The sequence below is a fragment of the Staurois parvus genome, unplaced genomic scaffold (genome assembly GCF_062004578.1).
Source record: "Staurois parvus isolate SC_StPar_1 unplaced genomic scaffold, SC_StPar_1.0 ptg000226l, whole genome shotgun sequence".
Classification (NCBI taxonomy): domain Eukaryota; kingdom Metazoa; phylum Chordata; class Amphibia; order Anura; family Ranidae; genus Staurois; species Staurois parvus.
The window spans coordinates 7865493-7886646 of NW_028318022.1; the positions used below are offsets into that span (position 1 = coordinate 7865493).

Sequence of the window (21154 nt, forward strand, 5' to 3'; positions counted from 1 at the left end):
GCCCGCTATGATCCGACACAGTGTAATGTGAAGTAGCCCGCTCTGATCCCACACAGTGTAATGTTAAGAAGCCTGCTCTGATCCCACATAGTGTAATGTGAAGGAGATCGCTCTGATCCCACACAATGTAATGTGAAGTAGCCCGCTCTTATCCCAAACTGTGTAATATGAAGTAGCCCGCTCTTATCCCACGCAGTGTAGTGTGACGTAGCCCGATCTGATCCCACACAGTGTAATGTGAAGTAGCCCACTCTTATCCCACGCAGTTTAATGGGAAGTAGCCCGCTCTTATCCCACAACATGTAATATAGAGAAGACCGCTCTTATCCCACACAGTGTAATGTGAAGTAGCCCGCTCTGATCCCACACTGTGTAATGTGAAGGAGACCGCTCTGATCCCACATAGTGTAATGTGAAGTAGCCCGCTCTGATCCCACATACTGTAATGTGACGTAGCCCGATCTGATCCCACACAGTGTAATGTGAAGTAGCCCACTCTTATCCCACGCAGTTTAATGGGAAGTAGCCCGCTCTTATCCCACAACATGTAATATAGAGAAGACCGCTCTTATCCCACACAGTGTAATGTAACGTAGCCCGCTCTGATCCCACACTGTGTAATGTGAAGGAGACCGCTCTGATCCCACATAGTGTAATGTGAAGTAGCCCGCTCTGATCCCACATACTGTAATGTGAAGTAGCCCGCTCTGATCCCACACAGTGTAATGTGAAGTAGCCCGCTCTGATCCCACACAGTGTAATGTGAAGTAGCCCGCTCTTATACCACACAGTGTAATGTAACGTAGCCCACTCTGATCCGACACAGTGTAATGTGAAGAAGCCTGCTCTGATCCCACACAGTTTAATGGGAAGTAGCCCGCTCTTATCCCACAACATGTAATATAGAGAAGACCGCTCTTATCCCACACAGTGTAATGTGAAGTAGCCCGCTCTTATCCCACACAGTGTAATGTAACGTAGCCCGCTCTGATCCCACACTGTGTAATGTGAAGGAGACCGCTCTGATCCCACACAGTGTAATGTGAAGTAGCCCGCTCTGATCCCACATACTGTAATGTGAAGTAGCCCGCTCTGATCCCACACAGTGTAATGTGAAGTAGCCCGCTCTTATACCACACAGTGTAATGTAACGTAGCCCACTCTGATCCGACACAGTGTAATGTGAAGAAGCCTGCTCTGATCCCACACAGTGTAATGAAAAGTAGCCCGCTCCAATCAGGTGCCTAGGGCGCAATTTTTACGGGGCGGCACTGCCCCCCGAAAGAAGGGACCTTTTGAGCAGCAGCGGACAGCAGGAAGATTGTTGTGGTTGGGCGTGGGGGAGGAAAGTTGCAGAGCGATGGTCGTGTACCTCTTTCTCCAGCAGCTGACGAGCCAGGACCAGGGGATAGCCTGGAGCATGGAGAGAAGTGTCGGAGAGGAAAGAGCCCGGAGGAGGTGAGCTGTGTTGTCTTCTGTAGGCTCTCCCTCCTATCATCCATCCAGTACATTGCACACTGTCAGATTGTATGGGACTGCACCACCCCCCCCCTTCCTGCTGCCTGAAGATCAGTAGCCCTTGCAGAGGAGGGGGGGGTGAGTGTGGTCCCATATAATCTGAGGAAGAGGGGGGAGAGGAAATAGAGAGAGAGAAAGAGAGAGCGAGGGAAGAGAGAGAGAGGGAAGACAGAGAGAGAGAGGGAAGACAGAGAGGAAAGAGAGAGAGGGAAGTGAGAGGGAAGACAGAGAGGAGAGAGAGAGGGGGGAGAAAGAGAGAGAGGGAAGAGAGAGGGGAAAGAGAGAGGGGGGAAGAAAGAGAGGGAAGAGAGAGGGGGGAAGAGAGAGAGAGAGAGAGAGGTAAGAGAGAGAGGGGAGAGAGAGAAAGAAAGGGAGAGAGAGAATCATATATTGAACTCTCTCGCTCTCTTATTGGGGAGGGGGGTGCAAACTGTTTGTTTTGCCTAGGGCAGCACAAAATCTAAATACACTACTGGCTCCAATCCCACACTGTGTAATGTGAAGTAGTCCGCTCTTATCCCACACAGTGTAATGTGAAGTAGTCCGCTCTTATCCCACACAGTGCAATGTGAAGTAGCCCGCTCTGATCCCACACAGTGTAATGTGAAGTAGCCCACTCTTATCCCACACAGTGTAATGTGAAGTAGCCCGCTCTGATCCCACACAGCGTAATGTGAAGTAGCCCGCTCTGATCCCACATACTGTAATGTGAAGTAGCCCGCTCTGAACCCACACAGTGTAATGTGAAGTAGCCCACTCTTATCCCACACTGTGTAATGTGAAGTAGCCCGCTCTGATCCCACACAGTGTAATGTGAAGTAGCCCGCTCTGATCCCACATACTGTAATGTGAAGTAGCCCGCTCTGATCCCACACAGTGTAATGTGATAGAGCCCGCTCTTATCCCACACAGTGTAATGTGAAGTAAACAATGTGGTAGTGTGACAAGAGCAACACCACCTAGAAAAAAGAGGTTACTTAAAGATCCACGCGGAGTAATGTAGGTTCAATAGTTACAAAGAGTACTTTATTTGATCACATAGATCGTGGGGAGGTTAAGCAAAAGCACGGTGAACATATCAGACAAATAAAATCATTTAGAAGCACTTGGCGTCCTCATTTCTGGGTGATTTTGGCACATAGGGAACCATATAAGGCAATGGGGTATTATCTAGCTATATGATCCTAGGTTTCCATGTAATTCAAGCTTGTATTTAGGTTAGCCATGTATTCTTCAGACGTATTCTTGGTATAAGCCAGGATATGTAGAATAGCTTCCTGGTAAGTGGAAACTGGAACAAAAAAATATGGTCTTAAATAGCACATAGATCACACCATAACTGCCCCATCCAGAGATAGATTAGTACTATCATTACCTTCTCAGTGACTTGGCTGTCACACCAATATGGTGAATGTAGAGACTTCCTGGGTAACCACCCCAAGTGAAACAAAGTCCACAGTAACAAGTGATTCTAGAGATATATATATAAAATTATATAGATCATACACATCAAGCAGAATCCCTGAATAGTGAAAAACAACAAAATAAAATAGAGGTATATATTACCATCAGTGAAGATCAAGAGGACTCACGTCGACTTGAAATAGGATCAGGTCCTTAATGCTTGTTCAATAGTGCATATATAGGTGGGAAGCCAGGTAGTCTCAATACATAAATTTCAAAAAAAGTATTATATATGTAGCAGGCACTATATACCTGAATCTATATACCCAATATAGGGTTTCCAAAAGTTGCTCAAACTGAGATAGTAAAGCGGTTCCTTGAGGATATAGCTATATCACAGCATACGGCATATGTGTGACATAGAGTATATATATTTTCCCCCTTAGAGGATTTCCAAAAAATTCCCTGAAAAAACAGGAGTACTAAGCACATATAGCGTTCCCTCTCAACTCCATATAAGCTCTATGAATCTAAACAGCAACTACCGCTAACTGAGCCAAATAAGCAAAGATAACTTGCCACCGGTGGAAGGTATGCTCCTATTTAAGATGGCCATATGCAGACTGCTGTAATAGTAGCTTTATGGTAGTTTTCCAAAGCCTCGTGCCTTCCTAGCATGGAGCTGTAACAATGCCGCTCCTTTCCTCCTCGTGGGCACCGCACCCTATGAAGACGCCGAGCGTAGTGACGTCATTACGTTGACGCGTTTCGTCCGCCAATCACCGCGGACTTCGTCAGAACTGGGAGGGGACTTCATTCCATTGCCTTATATAGTACACTAATTGCATACCGAGAGATCTCCATGTCGCCCTCTTGTGTTGAAAAGATATCACTACATTAAAAAGTCCAAAGTGAGTTTAAAAAACATATATTGACTGCTGGCAATACAGAGGAAGGCCTTATTTAAATAAACAAATCATCATTAATCAGAATAGAGGAACAAGGAGGATAATTATAATTCTGATAGTACAGGGGAAGAGGGTACAGGGAACATCAGAGCCAAGTAGAGAATCTCTATTTTAATACTGTTTTTGTTATTATTATAGAGGTTTAATCTGGTATAAGACTTACTTCAGAAAGACTTTAAAGTTAAGTTCTGTATTAAGTCCATGTGGGACAAGTGCACCCAGAGTATAGATCCAGAATTTCTCTTTTTGGAGAAGAACTTTATCGAAGTCACCCCGTCTAGCTGAAATATTCAGTAGGAAGATCCCTTTGACTTTCAGGCCTTCTGTCCTTCCCCCATGTACTTCTTTAAAATGTTGTGCTAGGGGATTCTCTTTCTCCCCTTTCCCCCCATTTCTATTTTCATTCCTAATATCTCTCAGGTGTTCACCAAGCCTGGTTCTAAGATTCCTTTTCATTTTTCCTATATATATCTTCCTGCATGGGCATTCTATCATATATATTACTCTATTACTAGAGCAGTTAATAAAGCTACGTATCTGAAATACCCGAGAATTATCTTTGTTAGAAAACTGGTTGGTCTTATGCACAAAGGGGCAGATTTGACAGTGGCTACAAGGGAACATACCACACAGGCGTGTCTTCCTAGTTAGCCAATTTGTTTGTGGAATCTTCTGAAATTCTGACTGTACTAATATGTCATTTAGATTCTGAGCTCTTTTTGCTACCATTTGGGGGCTCTCCCCTACAAGTCTTGCTATCTGTGGATTTTGTGTTAATAGATGCCAATGAGAGTCCAGGGCCTTCCTAACTTCACTCCATTGTTGTCCAAATTTAGTTATGAATCTTACGGGTTGGCTTAGGGGGTCCACCTCTGTTTTTGATTTTGGCTTATTTATTAGTTCTTCTCTCGTTGTGAAGTAGCCCGCTCTTATACCACACAGTGTAATGTAACGTAGCCCGCTCTGATCCGACACAGTGTAATGTGGAGAAGCCCGCTCTTATCCCACACAGTGTAATGTGAAGTAGTCCGCTCTGATCCCACACAGTGTAAAGTAACGTAGCCCGCTCTGATCCGACACAGTGTAATGTGGAGAAGCCCACTCTTATCCCACACAGTGTAATGTGAAGGAGACCGCTCTGATCCCACACAGTGTAATGTGAAGTAGCCCTCTCTAATCCCACACAGTGTAATGTGAAGTAGCCCGCTCTGATCCCACACAGTGTAATGTGAAGTAGCCCGCTCTGATCCCACACAGTGAAATGTGAAGTAGCCCGCTCTTATCCCAAACTGTGTAATGTGAGGCAGCCAGCTCTTATCCCACATAGTGTAATGTGAAGTAGCCCGCTCTGATCCCACACAGTGTAATGTGAAGTAGCCCGCTCTGATCCCACACAGTGAAATGTGAAGTAGCCCGCTCTTCTCCCACACAGTGTAATGTGTAGTAGCCCGCTCTGATCCCACAACATGTAATATAGAGAAGACCGCTCTTATCCCACATAGTGTAATGTGAAGTAGCCCGCTCTTATCCCACACAGTGTAATGTGAAGTAACCCGCTCTGATACCACACAGTGTAATGTGAAGTAGCCCGCTCTTATCCCACACAGTGTAATGTAAAGTAGCCCGCTCTTATCCCACACAGTGTAATGTGAAGGAGACCGCTCTTATCCCAAACTGTGTAATGTGAGGTAGCCAGCTCTTATCCCACACAGTGTAATGTGAAGTAGCCCGCTCTGATCCCACACAGTAAAATGTGAAGTAGCCCGCTCTTCTCCCACACAGTGTAATGTGTAGCAGCCCGCTCTGATCCCACAACATGTAATATAGAGAAGACCGCTCTTATCCCACATAGTGTAATGTGAAGTAGCCCGCTCTTATCCCACACAGTGTAATGTGAAGTAACCCGCTCTGATACCACACAGTGTAATGTGAAGTAGCCGCTCTTATCCCACACAGTGTAATGTAAAGTAGCCCACTCTTATCCCACACAGTGTAATATGAAGGAGACCGCTCTGATCCCACACAGTGTAATGTGAAGTAGCCCGCTCTTATCCCACACAGTGTAATGTGAAGTAGACCGCTCTTATCCCACACAGTGTAATGTGAAGTAGCCCGATCTTATCCCATACAGTGTAATGTGAAGTAGCCCGATCTTATCCCATACAGTGTAATCTGAAGTAGCCTGCTCTTATAACACACAGTGTAATGTGAAGTAGCCTGCTCTTATAACACACAGTGTAATGTGAAGTAGCCAGCTCTGATCCCACACAGTGTAATGAAAAGTAGCCCGCTCCAATCAGGTGCCTAGGGCGCAATTTTTAGGGGGCGGCACTGCCGAAAGAAGGGACCTTTTGAGCAGCAGCTGACAGCAGGACGATTGTTGTGGTTTGGCGTGGGGGAGGGCAGTTGCAGAGAGATGGTCGTGTACCTCTCTCTCCAGCAGCTGACGAGCCAGAACCAGGGGATAGCCTGGAGCATGGAGAGAAGTGTCGGAGAGGAAAGAGCCCGGAGGAGGTGAGCTGTGCTGTCTTCTGTAGGCTCTCCCTCCTGTCATCCATCCAGTACATTGCACACTGTCAGATTGTATGGGGTGAGTGTGTGTGTGGTCCCATATAATCTGAGGAAGAGGGGGGGGGCAAATAGAGAGAGAGAAAGAGAGAGTGAGGGAAGAGAGAGAGAGGGAAGACAGAGAGGAAAGAAGAGAGAGAGAGGGAAGTGAGAGAGAGGAAAGACAGAGAGGAAAGAGAGAGAGAGAGAGAGGGGGAGGGGGGAAGAAAGAGAGAGGGGGCGAAAGAGATAAAGAGAGGGAAGAGAGAGAGGAAAGAGAGAGAGAGAAAGGGGGGAGAGGAAAGAGAGAGGGGGGAATAGAAAGAGAGGGAAGAGAGAGAGGGAATAGAGAGAGAGAGAGAGAGAGAAAGAAAGGGAGGGAGAGAATCATATATTGAACTCTCTCGCTCTCTTATTGGGGAGGGGAGAGGGGGGGTGCAAAATGTTGTGTTGCCTAGGGCAGCACAAAATCTAAATACACTACTGGCTCCAATCCCACACTGTGTAATGTGAAGTAGTCCGCTCTGATCCCACACTGTGTAATGTGAAGTAATCCGCTCTTATCTCACACAGTGTAATGTGAAGTAGCCCTCTCTAATCCCACACAGTGTAATGTGAAGTAGCCCACTCTTATCCCACACAGTGCAATGTGAAGTAGCCTGCTCTTAAAACACAAAATGTAATGTGAAGTAGCTAGCTCTGATCCCACACAGTGTAATGAAAAGTAGCCCGCTCCAATCAGGTGCATATCTACCGCAAGGCAAACAAGGCATTTACCTAGGGCGGCAATTTTTAGGGGGGCCCCACTGCCCCCCGGAAGAAGGGACCTTTTGAGCAGCAGCGGACAGCAGGAAGATCGATGTGGTGGGGCGTGGGGGAGGGCAGTTGCAGAACGACGGTCGTGTACCTCTCCCTCCAGCAGCTGACGAGCCAGGACCAGGGGACAGCCTGGAGCAGAGAGAGAGAAGTGTTGGAGAGGAAAGAGCCCGGAGGAGGTGAGCTATGTTGTCTTCTCTGGGCTCTCCCTCCTGTCATCCATCCAGTACATTGCACACTGACAGATTTTATAGGACTGCACACACCTCCCCCCCCCCCTTCCTGCTGCCTGGAGATCAGCAGCCCTTGTAGAGGAGGGGGGGTGAGTGTGTGTGTGGTCCCATATAATCTGAGGAAGAGGGGGGAGAGGAAATAGAGAGAGAGGGAAGAGAGAGAGAAGACAGAGAGGAAAGAAAGAGAGGGGGAAGAAAGAGAGGTGGGGAGAGAGAGAGGGAAGACAGAGAGGAAAGGTAGAGAAGGAAGAGAGAGAGAGGGAAGACAGAGAGGAAAGAGAGAGGGGGGGAGAGGGGGGGAAGACAGAGAGGAAAGAGAGAGGGGGGAGAAAGAGAGAGAGGGGGAAGAGAGAGAGAGGGAAGAAAGAGAGGAAAGAGAGAGAAGAAAGGTAAGACAGAGAGGGAAGAGAGAGGGGAAAGAAAGAGAGAGAGAGGGAAGAGAAAGAGAGAGAGGAAAGAGAGGGGAGAGAGAGGGGGGGAATAAAGAGAGAGAGGTAAGAGACAGAGGAAAGAGAGAGAGGTAAGAGTGAGGGAGAGAGAGGAAAGAGAGAGAAGAGAGAGAGGGGGGAATAAAGAGAGAGAGGTAAGAGACAGGAAAGAGAGAGAGGTAAGAGAGAGAGAGAGAATCGTATATTGAACTCTCTTGCTCTCTCATTGTGGAGGGGGGTGCAAAATTTTTGTGTTGCCTAGGGCAGCACAAAATCTAAATACACTACTGGCTCCAATCCCACACTGTGTAATGTGAAGTAGCCCGCTCTGATCCCACACAGTGTAATGTGAAGTAGCCCGCTCTTATCCCACACAGTGTAACATGAAGTAGCTTGCTCTTATCCCACACAGAGTAACGTGAAGTAGCCCGCTCTTATCCCCATAGTGCAATGTGAAGTAGCTCGCTCTTATCCCACACAGAGTAATGTGAAGTAGCCCGCTCTTATCCCCATAGTGCAATGTGAAGTAGCTCGCTCTTATCCCACACAGAGTAATGTGAAGTAGTCCGCTCTTATCCCTCGCAGTGTAATGTGAAGTAGTTCGCTCTTATCCCTCACAGTGTAATGTAATGTAGCCTGCTCTGATCCCACACAGTGTAATGTGAAGTAGCCCGCTCTGATCCCACACAGTGTAATATGAAGTAGTCCACTCTTATCCCACACAGTGTAACATGGAGTAGCCCACTCTTATCCTACACTGTGTAATGTGAACTAGCTCACTCTTATCCCACACCATGTAACATGGAGTAGCCCGCTTTTATCCCACACAGTGTAATGTGAAGTAGCCCGCTCTTATACCATAGTGTAATGTGCTGTAGCCCACTCTGATCCCAAACAGTGTAATGTGAAGTAGCCTGCTTTTATTGCACACAATGTAATGTGAAGTCGCCCGCTCCTCTCCCACACAGTGTAATGTTAAGTAGCCCACTGTTATTCCACACAGTGTAATGAAAAGTATCCCGCTCCAATCAGGTGCATATCTACCACGAAGCAAACAAGGCGTTTACCTAGGGAGGCAATGTATAGGGGGGCACCACTGCCCCCCGGAAGAAGGGACCTTTTGAGCAGCAGCGGACAGCAGGAAGATCAATGTGGTGGGGCATGGGGGAGGGCAGTTGCAGAACGACGGTCGTGTACCTCTCTCTCCAGCAGCAGACGAGCCAGGGACAAGGGGACAGCCTGGAGCAGAGAGAGAAGTGTCGGAGACGAAAGAGCCCGGAGGAGGTGAGCTGTGTTGTCTTCTGTGGGCTCTCCCTCCTGTCATCCATCCAGTACATTGCACACTGACAGATTGTATGGGACTGCACACACCTCCCCCCCCCCTTCCTGCTGCCTGGAAATCAGCTGCCCATGCAGAGGGGGGTGGGTGAGTGTGTGAGTGGTAAGATCTGAGGAAGAGGGGGGAGGGGGGAAGAGAGAGAGGAGAGGAGAGAGAGAGAGAGAGAGAGAGAGAAGAGAGGGGGAAGAGAGAGGGGGAGGGAAGAGAGAGAGGGAAGCGTGAGGGGAAAGAGAGGGAGGAATGGAGAGAGTGAAGAGAGAGGGGGGAAGAGGGAGAGAGAGAGGGGGGGAAGAGAGAGAGGGAAGAGACAGAGAGAGGGGGAGAAAGAGAAAGGAGGGAGAGAGAGTGAGAAAGGGAGAGATAATTCATATATTGAACTCTCTCGCTTTCTCATTGGGGGGGAGCAAAATGTTTGTGTTCCCTAGGGCAGCACAAAATCTAAATACACTGCTGGCTCCAATCCCACACAGTGTAATGTGAAGTAGCCCGTTCTTATCCCACACAGTGTAATGTGAAGAAGCCCGCTCTGATCCCACACAGTGTAATGTTGTCAGGAATCCAGGTATGACCAGAGATGTGTGGACTGACACAGGGAACAGCAGGCTTCAGAAATTATGAAATAATAATAAAATTTATTAGGAGCACAAATATACAAACGCACATGCAACCAAAAACCAAACCTCCAACTAATAATAGATATGTACAATTGTAGTCAGGGCTGGAGAGGTGGAGTGGTCAGGCAGGCCGGGTCAGGAACAATCGGGCAGACAAGGTACAAAAGGAGCAGGCAGGAGAATGGTCAGGAATAGCCGGCGCAGGCGGAGTTCTAGCAGACTCAGAGTCAGGACAAGAGGGCACATAGGAAAACACCAAGGGACTGATTGCACACCTGGTGCTGCTTAAATATACCTCCTGCAATCAGCCTCAGGTGATGGCTTGATTGCAGGAGTGAGATCCTGGCTGCTGAAAGCACCCACTGGCAAGCACCGGTACTACAGCCCACACGGCAGGTGAGCCCATTCCTGACATACCCGCTGGCAAGCACCGGTACTGCAGCCCACACGGCAGGTGAGCCCATTCCTGACAAATGTGAAGTAGCCCACTCTTATCCCACACAGTGTAATGTGAAGTAGCCCGCTCTTATCCCACACTGTGTAATGTAATGTAGCCCTCTCTAATCCCACACAGTGTAATGTGAAGAAGCACGCTCTTATTCCACACAGTGTAATGTGAAGTAGCCTGCTCTGAACCCACACAATGTAATGTGAAGTAGCCCGCTCTGATCCCACACAGTGTAATGTGAAGTAGCCCACTGTTACCCACACATTATAACATTGGATAGCCTGCTCTTATCACACACTGTGTAACATGGAGTAGCCCTCTCTGATCCCACACAGTGTAATGTGAAGTAGCCTGCTCTTATCCCACACAGTGTAATGTGAAGTAGCCCAGTCTTATCCCACATAGTGTAATGTGAAGTAGCCCGCTCTTATCCCACATACTGTAATGTGAAGTAGCCCGCTCTTATCCCACACAGTGTAACATGGAGTAGCCCTCTCTGATCCCACACAGTGTAATGTGAAGTAGCCCGCTCTTATCCCACACAGTGTAACATGGAGTAGCCCTCTCTGATCCCACACAGTGTAATGTGAAGTAGCCCGCTCTTATCCCACACAGTGTAATGTGAAGTAGCCCGCTCTTATCCCACACAGTGTAATGTGAAGTAGCCCGCTCTTATCCCACACAGTGTAACATGGAGTAGCCCTCTCTGATCCCACACAGTGTAATGTGAAGTAGCCTGCTCTTATCCCACACAGTGTAATGTGAAGTAGCCCAGTCTTATCCCCCATAGTGTAATGTGAAGTAGCCCACTCTTATCCCACACAGTGTAATGTGAAGTAGCCCACTCTTATCCCACATAGTGTAATGTGAAGTAGCCCGCTCTTATCCCACATACTGTAATGTGAAGTAGCCCGCTCTTATCCCACACAGTGTAACATGGAGTAGCCCTCTCTGATCCCACACAGTGTAATGTGAAGTAGCCCGCTCTTATCCCACACAGTGTAATGTGAAGTAGCCCGCTCTTATCCCACACAGTGTAACATGGAGTAGCCCTCTCTGATCCCACACAGTGTAATGTGAAGTAGCCCGCTCTTATCCCACACAGTGTAATGTGAAGTAGCCCGCTCTTATCCCACACAGTGTAACATGGAGTAGCCCTCTCTGATCCCACACAGTGTAATGTAAAGTAGCCTGCTCTTATCCCACACAGTGTAATGTGAAGTAGCCCAGTCTTATCCCACATAGTGTAATGTGAAGTAGCCCACTCTTATCCCACACAGTGTAATGTGAAGTAGCCCACTCTTATCCCACATAGTGTAATGTGAAGTAGCCTGCTCTTATCCCACATACTGTAATGTGAAGTAGCCCGCTCTTATCCCACACAGTGTAACATGGAGTAGCCCTCTCTGATCCCACACAGTGTAATGTGAAGTAGCCCGCTCTTATCCCACACAGTGTAATGTGAAGTAGCCCGCTCTTATCCCACACAGTGTAACATGGAGTAGCCCTCTCTGATCTCACACAGTGTAATGTGAAGTAGCCCGCTCTTATCCCACACTGTGTAATGTGAAGTAGCCCAGTCTTATCCCACACTGTGTAATGTGAAGTAGCCCGCTCTTATCCCACACAGTGTAATGTGAAGTAGCCCGCTCTTATTCCACACAGTGTAATGTGAAGAAGCCTGCTCTGAACCCACACAATGTAATGTGAAGTAGCCCGCTCTGATCCCACACAGTGTAATGTGAAGTAGCCCACTGTTACCCACACATTATAACATTGGATAGCCTGCTCTTATCACACACCGTGTAACATGGAGTAGCCCTCTCTGATCCTACACAGTGTAATGTGAAGTAGCCCGCTCTTATCCCACACAGTGTAATGTGAAGTAGCCCAGTCTTATCCCACATAGTGTAATGTGAAGTAGCCCACTCTTATCCCACACAGTGTAATGTGAAGTAGCCCACTCTTATCCCACATAGTGTAATGTGAAGTAGCCCGCTCTGATCCCACACAGTGTAATGTGAAGTAGCCCGCTCTGATCCCACACAGTGTAATGTGAAGTAGCCCAGTCTTATCCCACACAGTGTAATGTGAAGTAGCCCACTCTTATCCCACACAGTGTAATGTTAAGTAGCCTGCTCTTTTTCCATACACTGTAATATGAAGTAACCTGCTCCTATCTCACACTGTGTAACATGAAGTAGCCCGCTCTTATCTCACACAGTGTAATGTGACATAGCCCACTCTTATCCCACATAGTGTAATATGAAGTATCCCACTCTTTTCCCACACCATGTAATGTAAAACAGCCCACTCTCATTACATTCAGTATAATGTGGAGCAGCTCAGTATTACCCCACACCTTGTAACCAGGGTATCAGGCCTGGACTGGCCATAGGGCACACCGGGCATTTGCCCAGTGGGTCAGAGCCACCTGGACAGGAGGGTCGGCCAGGCAGCACATAAAGGGACCGGTCCATGTCTATCTCTGCTGCCACCACTAAATGCCTGCTTCTCGGCTTGCTGGAGGCAGGAGAGAGTTGCATGGTCCGTTTTCTCTATGTGCAGCTCGGCTGCCCCTCCTATCATCTTATGCTGCAGTGGGCTCCTGTATGTTCCCCGTCATCTCCAGCTGCCATGGGCTCCTGTATTCTCCCCCCAGTGGCCAGGGCAGCTGCTGTGGGGGATCTGTCAGGATAGACTGTCCCCAGTGCTAACAGCTCCCCCACCACCTCAGATGAGAGAGGAGAAGGCTGGTTCTGCCCCTCCTCCTCCCCCTCTCCTCCTGTGTCTGCCCCACCCACATTCCCCAGCAGTCTTGTGTCTTATCTCTTTCTCTGTCTTCTTTCTTTCTTTCTCTCTCTCACTTTCCTTCCTTCTTTCTCTTTCTTTTTCCTTTTCTCTCCATCTTTCTTTCTCTATTTCTCTCTGTCTTCTCTCTCCTTTGTTCTCTATTCCTTTCTTTCTCTCTTTCCACTTCTCTAATTCTCTTTTTTTTTCTCTCTCTCCCCTTCCTTCTCTTCCTTTCTCGCTTTCCTTCCTTCTCTTTCTCTCTGTCTTCTCTTTCTTTCCTTCTCTGTCTCCCCTTCCTTCCTTTTCTATCTGTCTCCCCTTCCTCCCTTCTCATTCTTTTTTCTCTCCCTCCCCTTCCTTCTTTCTTTAATTCTCTTTCTTTCTCTGTGTGTTTTGTTTCTTCTCTCTCTTTCTCCGTTTCTCTCCTTCCTTCTCTAATTCTCTTTCTTTCCTTCCTTCTTTCTCTCTTTGTCTTCTCTTTCTTTTTCTCTTTCCTTCCTTCTTTCTCTCTTTTTCCTGTTCTCTCTCTCTTCCTTCTCTTTCTGTTTCCTTTTCTCTGTATTTCTTTCTCTATTTTGCTATCTTTCTCTCTGTCTTTTTTCTTGTTTTCCTTCTTTCTCTCTCTCTATTTCTCTTTCTTTCCTTCATTCTCTAATTCTCTGTCTTTTCTTTCTCTCTCCCCTTCCTTCTCCCTCTAATTCTCTTTCTTTCTCCATCTTCTTTCTCTCTGTCTTCTATTTCCTTCCTTCTTTCTCTGTCTCCCCTTCCTTCCTCCTTTAATTCTTTTTCCTTCCTTCCCCTCTCTCTTTCTCCCCTTCCTTTGCTTTCTTTTTATCTCTTTCCTTTTCTCTCTGTCTCCTCCTCCTTCCTTTTCCTCTTCCCAATGCCCCCAAATGTTAAAAAATAATAAAATTGTAGAGAATAAAATAAAAATCTACTGACACTAGTGACGGAACTACCAGGGTTGCAAATGTCAATCTTGCAATCGAGCCCTGGCTTTCCACGACCAAGCTCTGAATAAAGGGTTCCTTGGTCTGGGGCTGCGTTGTATAGCCCACTCCCTGTCCCCTGCATATAGAACCAGCCCAGGGACCTCGTGCCTTCAGTAGTGACTCACTAATCTACTAGCATTACACAGCACAGGAAATGTGCACACGTAGTCCAGCTCACTAGGCAGGCCTTAAAACCGGCATGTGTAGCTTTAATATGTGTCTCCTAACAAACTAACGGTCTTCCTACTAACAGCATGGTCTGGCCGCCCTCATAGACGTTATTACATAGAGCAGTATAACAACACCCACAACCGTTCGCATTCCATCCTCCCGCACAGCCCTATAGAAGTTCACATGACCCTAGCCCCGCCCATCTTCTGCACTCGCCGGTTGCACAGCTCACCACGTGACATCAGCGTGGAAGCCGACGCAGCTCTTAGCGAGGCTCAACCTTTTCCGCTCTCCTTCGTCACGTGTTTGGGATGTGCGCTTGCGCAGTGCGGCGCCGGGATCCGGAAATGGGCTATCTGGCTGGTGCGGCTGCGCCCGGCTGCGCGGACTAAGGAGAGCAGGTGAGATTCGGCGCGGCCCGGCTGTCAATCCGACACCATCCTCTACTGTACCCGGTTTCCCCGGTGCCTGGCTTTCATCCGCGTGCTCCACGGAGGCCTGTGTACCCGGTCCGGCATGATACGTGTGCTCCTTTGGCCGGCTAGCTGTGCTCTGTCACCCAGGCCCTCCCTCCCCCACCCCGGCAGCCTAGCCCCGTGCTTGTCGGCATAAGTCGCTGCCCTGATAAGCAGTGGGGTGAGAGTGGTGCTCGGGGAGGGGGGCGTTGTGTGAAGAGCAGAGGGTGGCTGTGCCACGTATGGCAGAACCCAGTCTGATGGCTGCCGGTGAATGAATGACATCACACGTCTGCCCTGACATCATATGTGCCCAGTGTGTCCCCGCACGTGTAAACTGTACCTACCGGCTATAGTATGTCAGACAGGAGAGAGGGCCACTGTCCACCCCACCCCCCACAGGGTGACATTCACCTGCATTGTGGGGGAAGGGGGAGCTCCTGCCACGTGACGTCACTGGTGGAAGGGTGAGACTAGTTGGGGGTGGGGGGTCTGTGCCTCTCATTCATCCCATCCACCGGGGGCACAATGACCTGCCTGCACCGTGCACTTTGTTCCCTTTCTAGAACAGGGATCATGAGCCAGCAGAGCCTACACCAGGTCCAGTCACATGTGGCCTGCACACCAGCAGGGGAAGGCTAGCATGGCTTCTAGCTCATCCTGTCCGTAGAATGTGTTCCTTTAAACTCAGCACACGTGTGTGATGGCCTGTATGTGACATGTGGAGAGCTGTGACCGGCAATCTGCTGCATGTACCCACTATAGGCCTGCTACTGACACCCTGTGTTCACACTAACTCAAAGGATCCTCATTTCCCAAAAGTCATTTCTCTTTTTTTTTTGTAAAAATCTCGTAAATGGCTAAAATAAAGGTTGTCCTCATCATTCAGCGCTCGGAGAATGGAGCCTTTTGTGTCTGTCATCAGTGTCAGTAAGCAAGGTTAGGCTGTGGCTTATGGCCGGGATATTTATATTCTTCTGTTACGTTTCTCGTTTTCAGGCCCTTTTCTTGGCAAAGTTCCTTCTGTTAGCTTAGATTTCATCACTTGCTGGCTTCACATGTTACAGACAAGCTGCAGTCACTCGGTGACTAAGGAGGTTGTGCTGGGGTTTGGCTGCTAATACTGGTAATGGTAGTACATATGTTAACATTAGTATTTGTCAAGCCAGTCATTTGTGTGAATCATTTTTCTTTTTTTTTTTCCCCCCAATGCATCAACATAGCACTTTGCACTGGTCATGCCACCAGCTGTTATATTTTCAGTAACAAGTCTGCCAATACACACATGGAAAATGAAGCTTTTTCTTAATTTTGCTTTGGTACATGGAAGGTGTTTTGTTCTTTCACTCTGCAAAATTTTTGTGCTATTCGTATAGGGTAGGGACCTATAAAATACGGCCCATGGGCCAGATCTGACACACAGCAGTATTATATCCAGCCCGCAGCCAGTGGCATATCCTCAACAAGTGCATAGTAAGGTTTCAGGTCAGTAAAGGCAGCCCATGGTCTCTGCTTAGATCTGATGTAAGGGGGACTCTGATAAGGATTATGATTTTAGGGGGAGACTCCAATATAAGGATATGCTATGGAGACCCTGATGTGAAAGAAGGGTGGGGTACTCTGATTGGGATCTTAATTTAAGGGGACTCTGGGACCCTGATATAAGGGGGAATGTGATGAAAGAGGGACTCCTATGCAGACCCTGATGTGGAGGGGCATTCTGATGGGAAACCTGATTTAAGGGGGAGTCTGATAAGGATTATGATTTTAGGGGGATTCTCCAATATGAGGATATTCTATGGGGACCCTGATGTGAAAGGAGGGTGGGGTACTCTAATTGGGATCTTAATTTATGGGGGACTGATGTAAGGGGGTCTCTGATTGGGACCCTGATATAAGGGGGAATCTGATGAAAGAGGGACTCCTATGCAGACCCTAATGTGGAGGGGCACTCTGATGGGGAAACCTGATTTAAGGGGGAGTCTGATTGGGACACTGATATAAGGGGGAATCTGATGAAAGAGGGAATCCTATGCAGACCCTGATGGGGGGGCATTCTGATGGGAAACCTGATTTAAGGGGGACTCTGTTGGAAACGGATGTAAGAGGGCACTCTGATGGGGACCCTGATGTAAGGGGGAACTTTAATTTGGACCCTGATACAAGGGGAAACTCTGATGAAACTCCTAATTATAGAAAAAAAAAATTTCGGCCCATGTATATTTGTAAAATGTACCGTGTGGCCTTCATACTGAAAAGTTTGCCATAGGGCAATGGGTTTCCAACCTCAGTTACCCCCAATAGGTCACGTTTTGGGAATTTTCTTTAGCTAAAAAATAGCTGTTCTAAATATTTAAAGCACCTGTGTAAGGTAAAGGAAATCCTCAAAACATGACTTGTTGGGGGATTCATGAGAATTGAGGTTGGGAACCACTGGCATAAAGGATTAGAAGATGTGCACTGCCATTCATTATTGCAACTGCAGGGATCAAAAAGTTGTTGCTGAGTAATTTGTAGATAACCTTTATATGTAGTCCTTTTTTTTTTTATTTTTTTTTTTTTTTTTTGCTGCTGGTAAATTCCTATAGTGTGCACAGCTACACAGGTTGACATGGAATGGAGTTAGAGGCAATAAAAAAGCTCAAATGCCCATAAAAGCGGTGTTTTTGAGCTTAAGTGTGCATGAGGCCTAAAATTGGAACAATAAGCAAAAGCAAAAAAAATTCCAAATTTTTTACTTAAATGATTGAACAGCACTGACTGGCATATTCAAGGCTTTGGGTATTTTCTAATCATTTCCATCTTTATAAGGTTCCATTACCTTGTTACGCAGGTTTTTTGACAGTTCTTTTCTGCTCCACGTGGCTCAGTATCTAGCCTAGTCAGTTCATCCACGCAAGAGCTAACAAACTCATTGACTATTTAAACACAGACACTAATTGCAATTTTAAAAGCCACGTGTGGGAAATGAACCTTTAATTGCCATTTTAACCCGTGTGTGTCAACTTGTGTGTCTATTCCAAGACCAAAGATTCCCGTGTATGGAAACTTTTGATCATGGCCGTTTAGGCGATTTGTTATTTATGATTTAAAAAGGAGCCAAACAACTGTGATAATAAACATCTTCATATGATAACTATCGTTAACCACTTGCCCTCCAAAGGATTTACCCCCCTTTCTGACCAGTCCATTTTTTTGCGTTGCGCTGCTGCGTTACTTTAAGTGACAGTTGCATGGTCATGCAACACTGCACCGTAATGAAATTTACGTCTCCCCCTCCCCCCCCCACACACGATTTGAGCGTTCTTTCAGTGGCATTTGATCGCCTGTGCATTTTTATTTTTTGCGCTATAAGAAAAAAAGACAATTTTGAGATAAATGTTTTTTTACTTTTTGCTATTAAACATGTCCAGTAAAAAATCGAATTTCGTCATAAATTTAGGCCTAAATGTATTCTGCTACATGTCTTATACAAAAATCCCAATACGTGTAAATTAACGTATTTGTTGCTCCATAAGACGCACTTTTTTCCCCCCCAAAAAAATGGGGGGAAATGTCTGCGTCATATGGAGCGGCTGGCCCGGTATTCCCACCACTCTGTTAGAATACCGGGCCGGCCGCTCGGCTCTACTGTGAAGAAGAACCCACTCCTCTGTCTTACCTGTTCCTCGGTCCAGCGGTGTCCTGCTTCCATCGGACGTCTTCTCTCCCTCGCACCGCCATCTTCAGTGTGGGCACCCGGCTGTGACAGCTTGTGGTTTCACAACCGGGTGCCTACTGTGAAAAATACGGTAATTGGTTTACGTGAAAGCTATTGCGTTTATGAATGGATGGACACACACACGCTTATAGCGAGACTGCAGCGGGCATTCTGACACTGGCGGGAACTGACATGGTGTCACTGACATCCCCAGTGACACCAATACAGTGATCAGTGCTAAAAAAAAAAAAGCGCTGACACTGGGCAGGAAGGGGTTGGCTGTGTGCTGTTTTGTTTCACTATGTGCTGTCTGTGTGCTTCACTGTAAGCACACTGCACAGCCATCCAAAGCAGTGTGCATGAGGTGACAGGGAGAACTGTTTTTTTTTTACAGTTTTCCTCCCCGACGGAGATGCTCGGCAATCACCGGGCACTGGTGAGTAATCACTGGCCGGGACCCGTAATTGGCCGCGCGGGTAGGGCATGCATGCCCTCTACCCGGAGATAAAAAAAAATCACGTATATATACGTGATTTTGCCCACCCGTACCGCCCTGTAGCAGTATTCCTGCTATACTACGGTTGGGAAGCGGTTAACGTTGGTGCCTCCCGGCCCTTTAAGGGCTTTCTGATGTTGGGAGGCAGGGTATGATTGTGACTACCGTGATTGGCTGTCGCAGTGGTCATATCAGAAATTTTTCCATTTGGCGTTGGTAAATGTGCCGCGGGCGCGCACAGTGCACGCTCTCCACGCAGTTCTGTTTTTCTTTGGGTACGCGTTTATGTGGCCTCTGGGTGTCAAGGCCCACCTGCCAAGAGGCTGCATATATGCATACTCTCCGTGCCAAGAGGTTAAATTAAAGACAGTTTTTTGGCATGATCAGTCATATGGTCGATATCAGTACCAAAATGTCATGATTTCTTGCCAGGGTATGCAAACTTTTGAGCACAGTTGTACATCCACATGAGTTTGTGCAACTAGAACAAATACCAAAGAGTCCAGGAAAAGCAATCCTTTTTGCATTTGCAGGAAACCTGGAGATCGGCTTTAAGTTATGAATGAACGCCAGAGCACTCTCTAATGTTCATTCAGGCGATTGGCATACTTACTGACCTCCCTGCTCTCCATCCTGAATAGATCGATTCACCAGGCTGTGTACTGGCACTTGCTAACAGGTGGGGAGAGCAGTATGGATCAGAGGGCACAGAAAATCTAGAGTGATTTGACAACACAGTGAAGTGGAGAGAGAGCTGCAAGCACAGGAGCTGCTGATCCCAGCTATTCTTTTAATCAGAAGAGTCTAGAGGACCCTTTTGTTATAAGGTAAGTCTGTGTTCACTGAAGCACTCATGAGCTTGTCGCAGAAGGAAATCCAGAATACGTAAGTCTTATTGAGCTGGTCGGTTGGAAGCGGTCCTGTTTGGATGTCCTCTACGTCCTTGGCAGCAAAAGGGTTAATGCAAAGGAGTACTTAGCTTTCCTTGGACCAGAAGGGCCATGTTCTGTAGCTGGCAACCTGGTTTTCTTTAAGGGAATATTGAGTAGAGTTAGTGAGCGCAAATTAGTTATTTCTTTGCAGTTTTTACGTTAAGCATTTTTTAAACCGTTTAAAAAAAAAAAAAAAAAACCCCCAATGTACTTAACATTGAATAAGGGAATTAAGGGCCCACTCACACTATGTACAGTTACCTGAGCTTTTCTGAATGGTAAAACGCAGGTAATTGCAATGACACTGCAGTAGTTTTCCACGATTCATGTTCAGACCAGAATGCAAACCATACATGATTTATATTTTTGTTCAGCCCTTGCGGATAGGGGAATCCTTTCACTGAGCTATTGCATTTTGCCGGCAGGGAGCCTTCCTTGCCAGCGGAATACAATGATCAGGGTTGCCAGGTATAACCAGCGGCACCGATCATTTGGGGAAAAACCTGACAAGACTATTTGTACACAAGTTGATCAATAGATTGACATGTGTACAACCAACTAGCCCATACATGTAGCAAAAATTTGTCTGGTCTCTGCTGTACCAGCTGAATTTCAGTTGCCAGCTTCACACTGTGTCTCAGAACTCTGCGATATGCAACATGTTTGCATAATATTGCACCACTCTGCTCAGTCTCATGTCACTGCACAGAAGAGCAGTTGAGCAGTGAAATGAAAAAATTGTTACACTATACTTCAAATAAAGCTTTATTTTTGTTTTTTTAGTGTTTTTTTTTATTTTTTTTTTTAAGATATAAAAAGGGATAGCTGTGTGATGTGATAGAATGTGCATAACACTGCCCCCCCTGCCACACTGCTCTGAAGACCGAAGCCCTGTGCAGGCAACAGCTTGCAAGGATTACCTGCTCATTTCTGTGTAGTGGACTGGGAAAAGTGGTATTATGTAGGCAGCCCATAGACAAGTCCTCCTTGCTGTGTTCAGCACAGTTGCCTATACATGGTTCAATATTCGTCCGGTCCCTGCTGAACTGGCCAAATTTCAGCCAATGTATGACTGGCTTTAACTGATTCTCCACCCCCCAGAGGCTCCTTTTCACCAACAGAATAATCCCAAGATAGCCTTTTCTTCCCTGAACTTTCAGTCTGAGGTCCTTTCAAGTCATCAAGACCGATGCAGGGGCCATAGCCCTGCTTGGACTTAAAGCAAAGCTCCAACCAAAAGGGGAAGTTTCACTCTAAGGACTGGTCCACCACTCTGTGAACAATTGGCACCTTTGGGGAG

At 47.1% G+C, this 21154-nt stretch overlaps 1 protein-coding gene across 5 annotated transcripts in view; it reads left to right on the top strand.

Moving 5' to 3' along the window:
- Positions 1-14552: 14552 nt before the first annotated feature.
- EIF4G1 (eukaryotic translation initiation factor 4 gamma 1) overlaps positions 14553-21154 on the top strand; it is a 75664-nt gene continuing 69062 nt past the window's right edge. For 2 of the 5 annotated variants that reach the window (XM_089679546.1, XM_089679547.1), the window contains exon 1: positions 14553-14672. The gene's annotated coding sequence lies outside the window, so the exon portion shown is untranslated. The remainder of the gene's footprint in view (positions 14673-21154) is intronic. The other 3 variants (XM_089679543.1, XM_089679544.1, XM_089679545.1) reach the window with 2 other exon arrangements.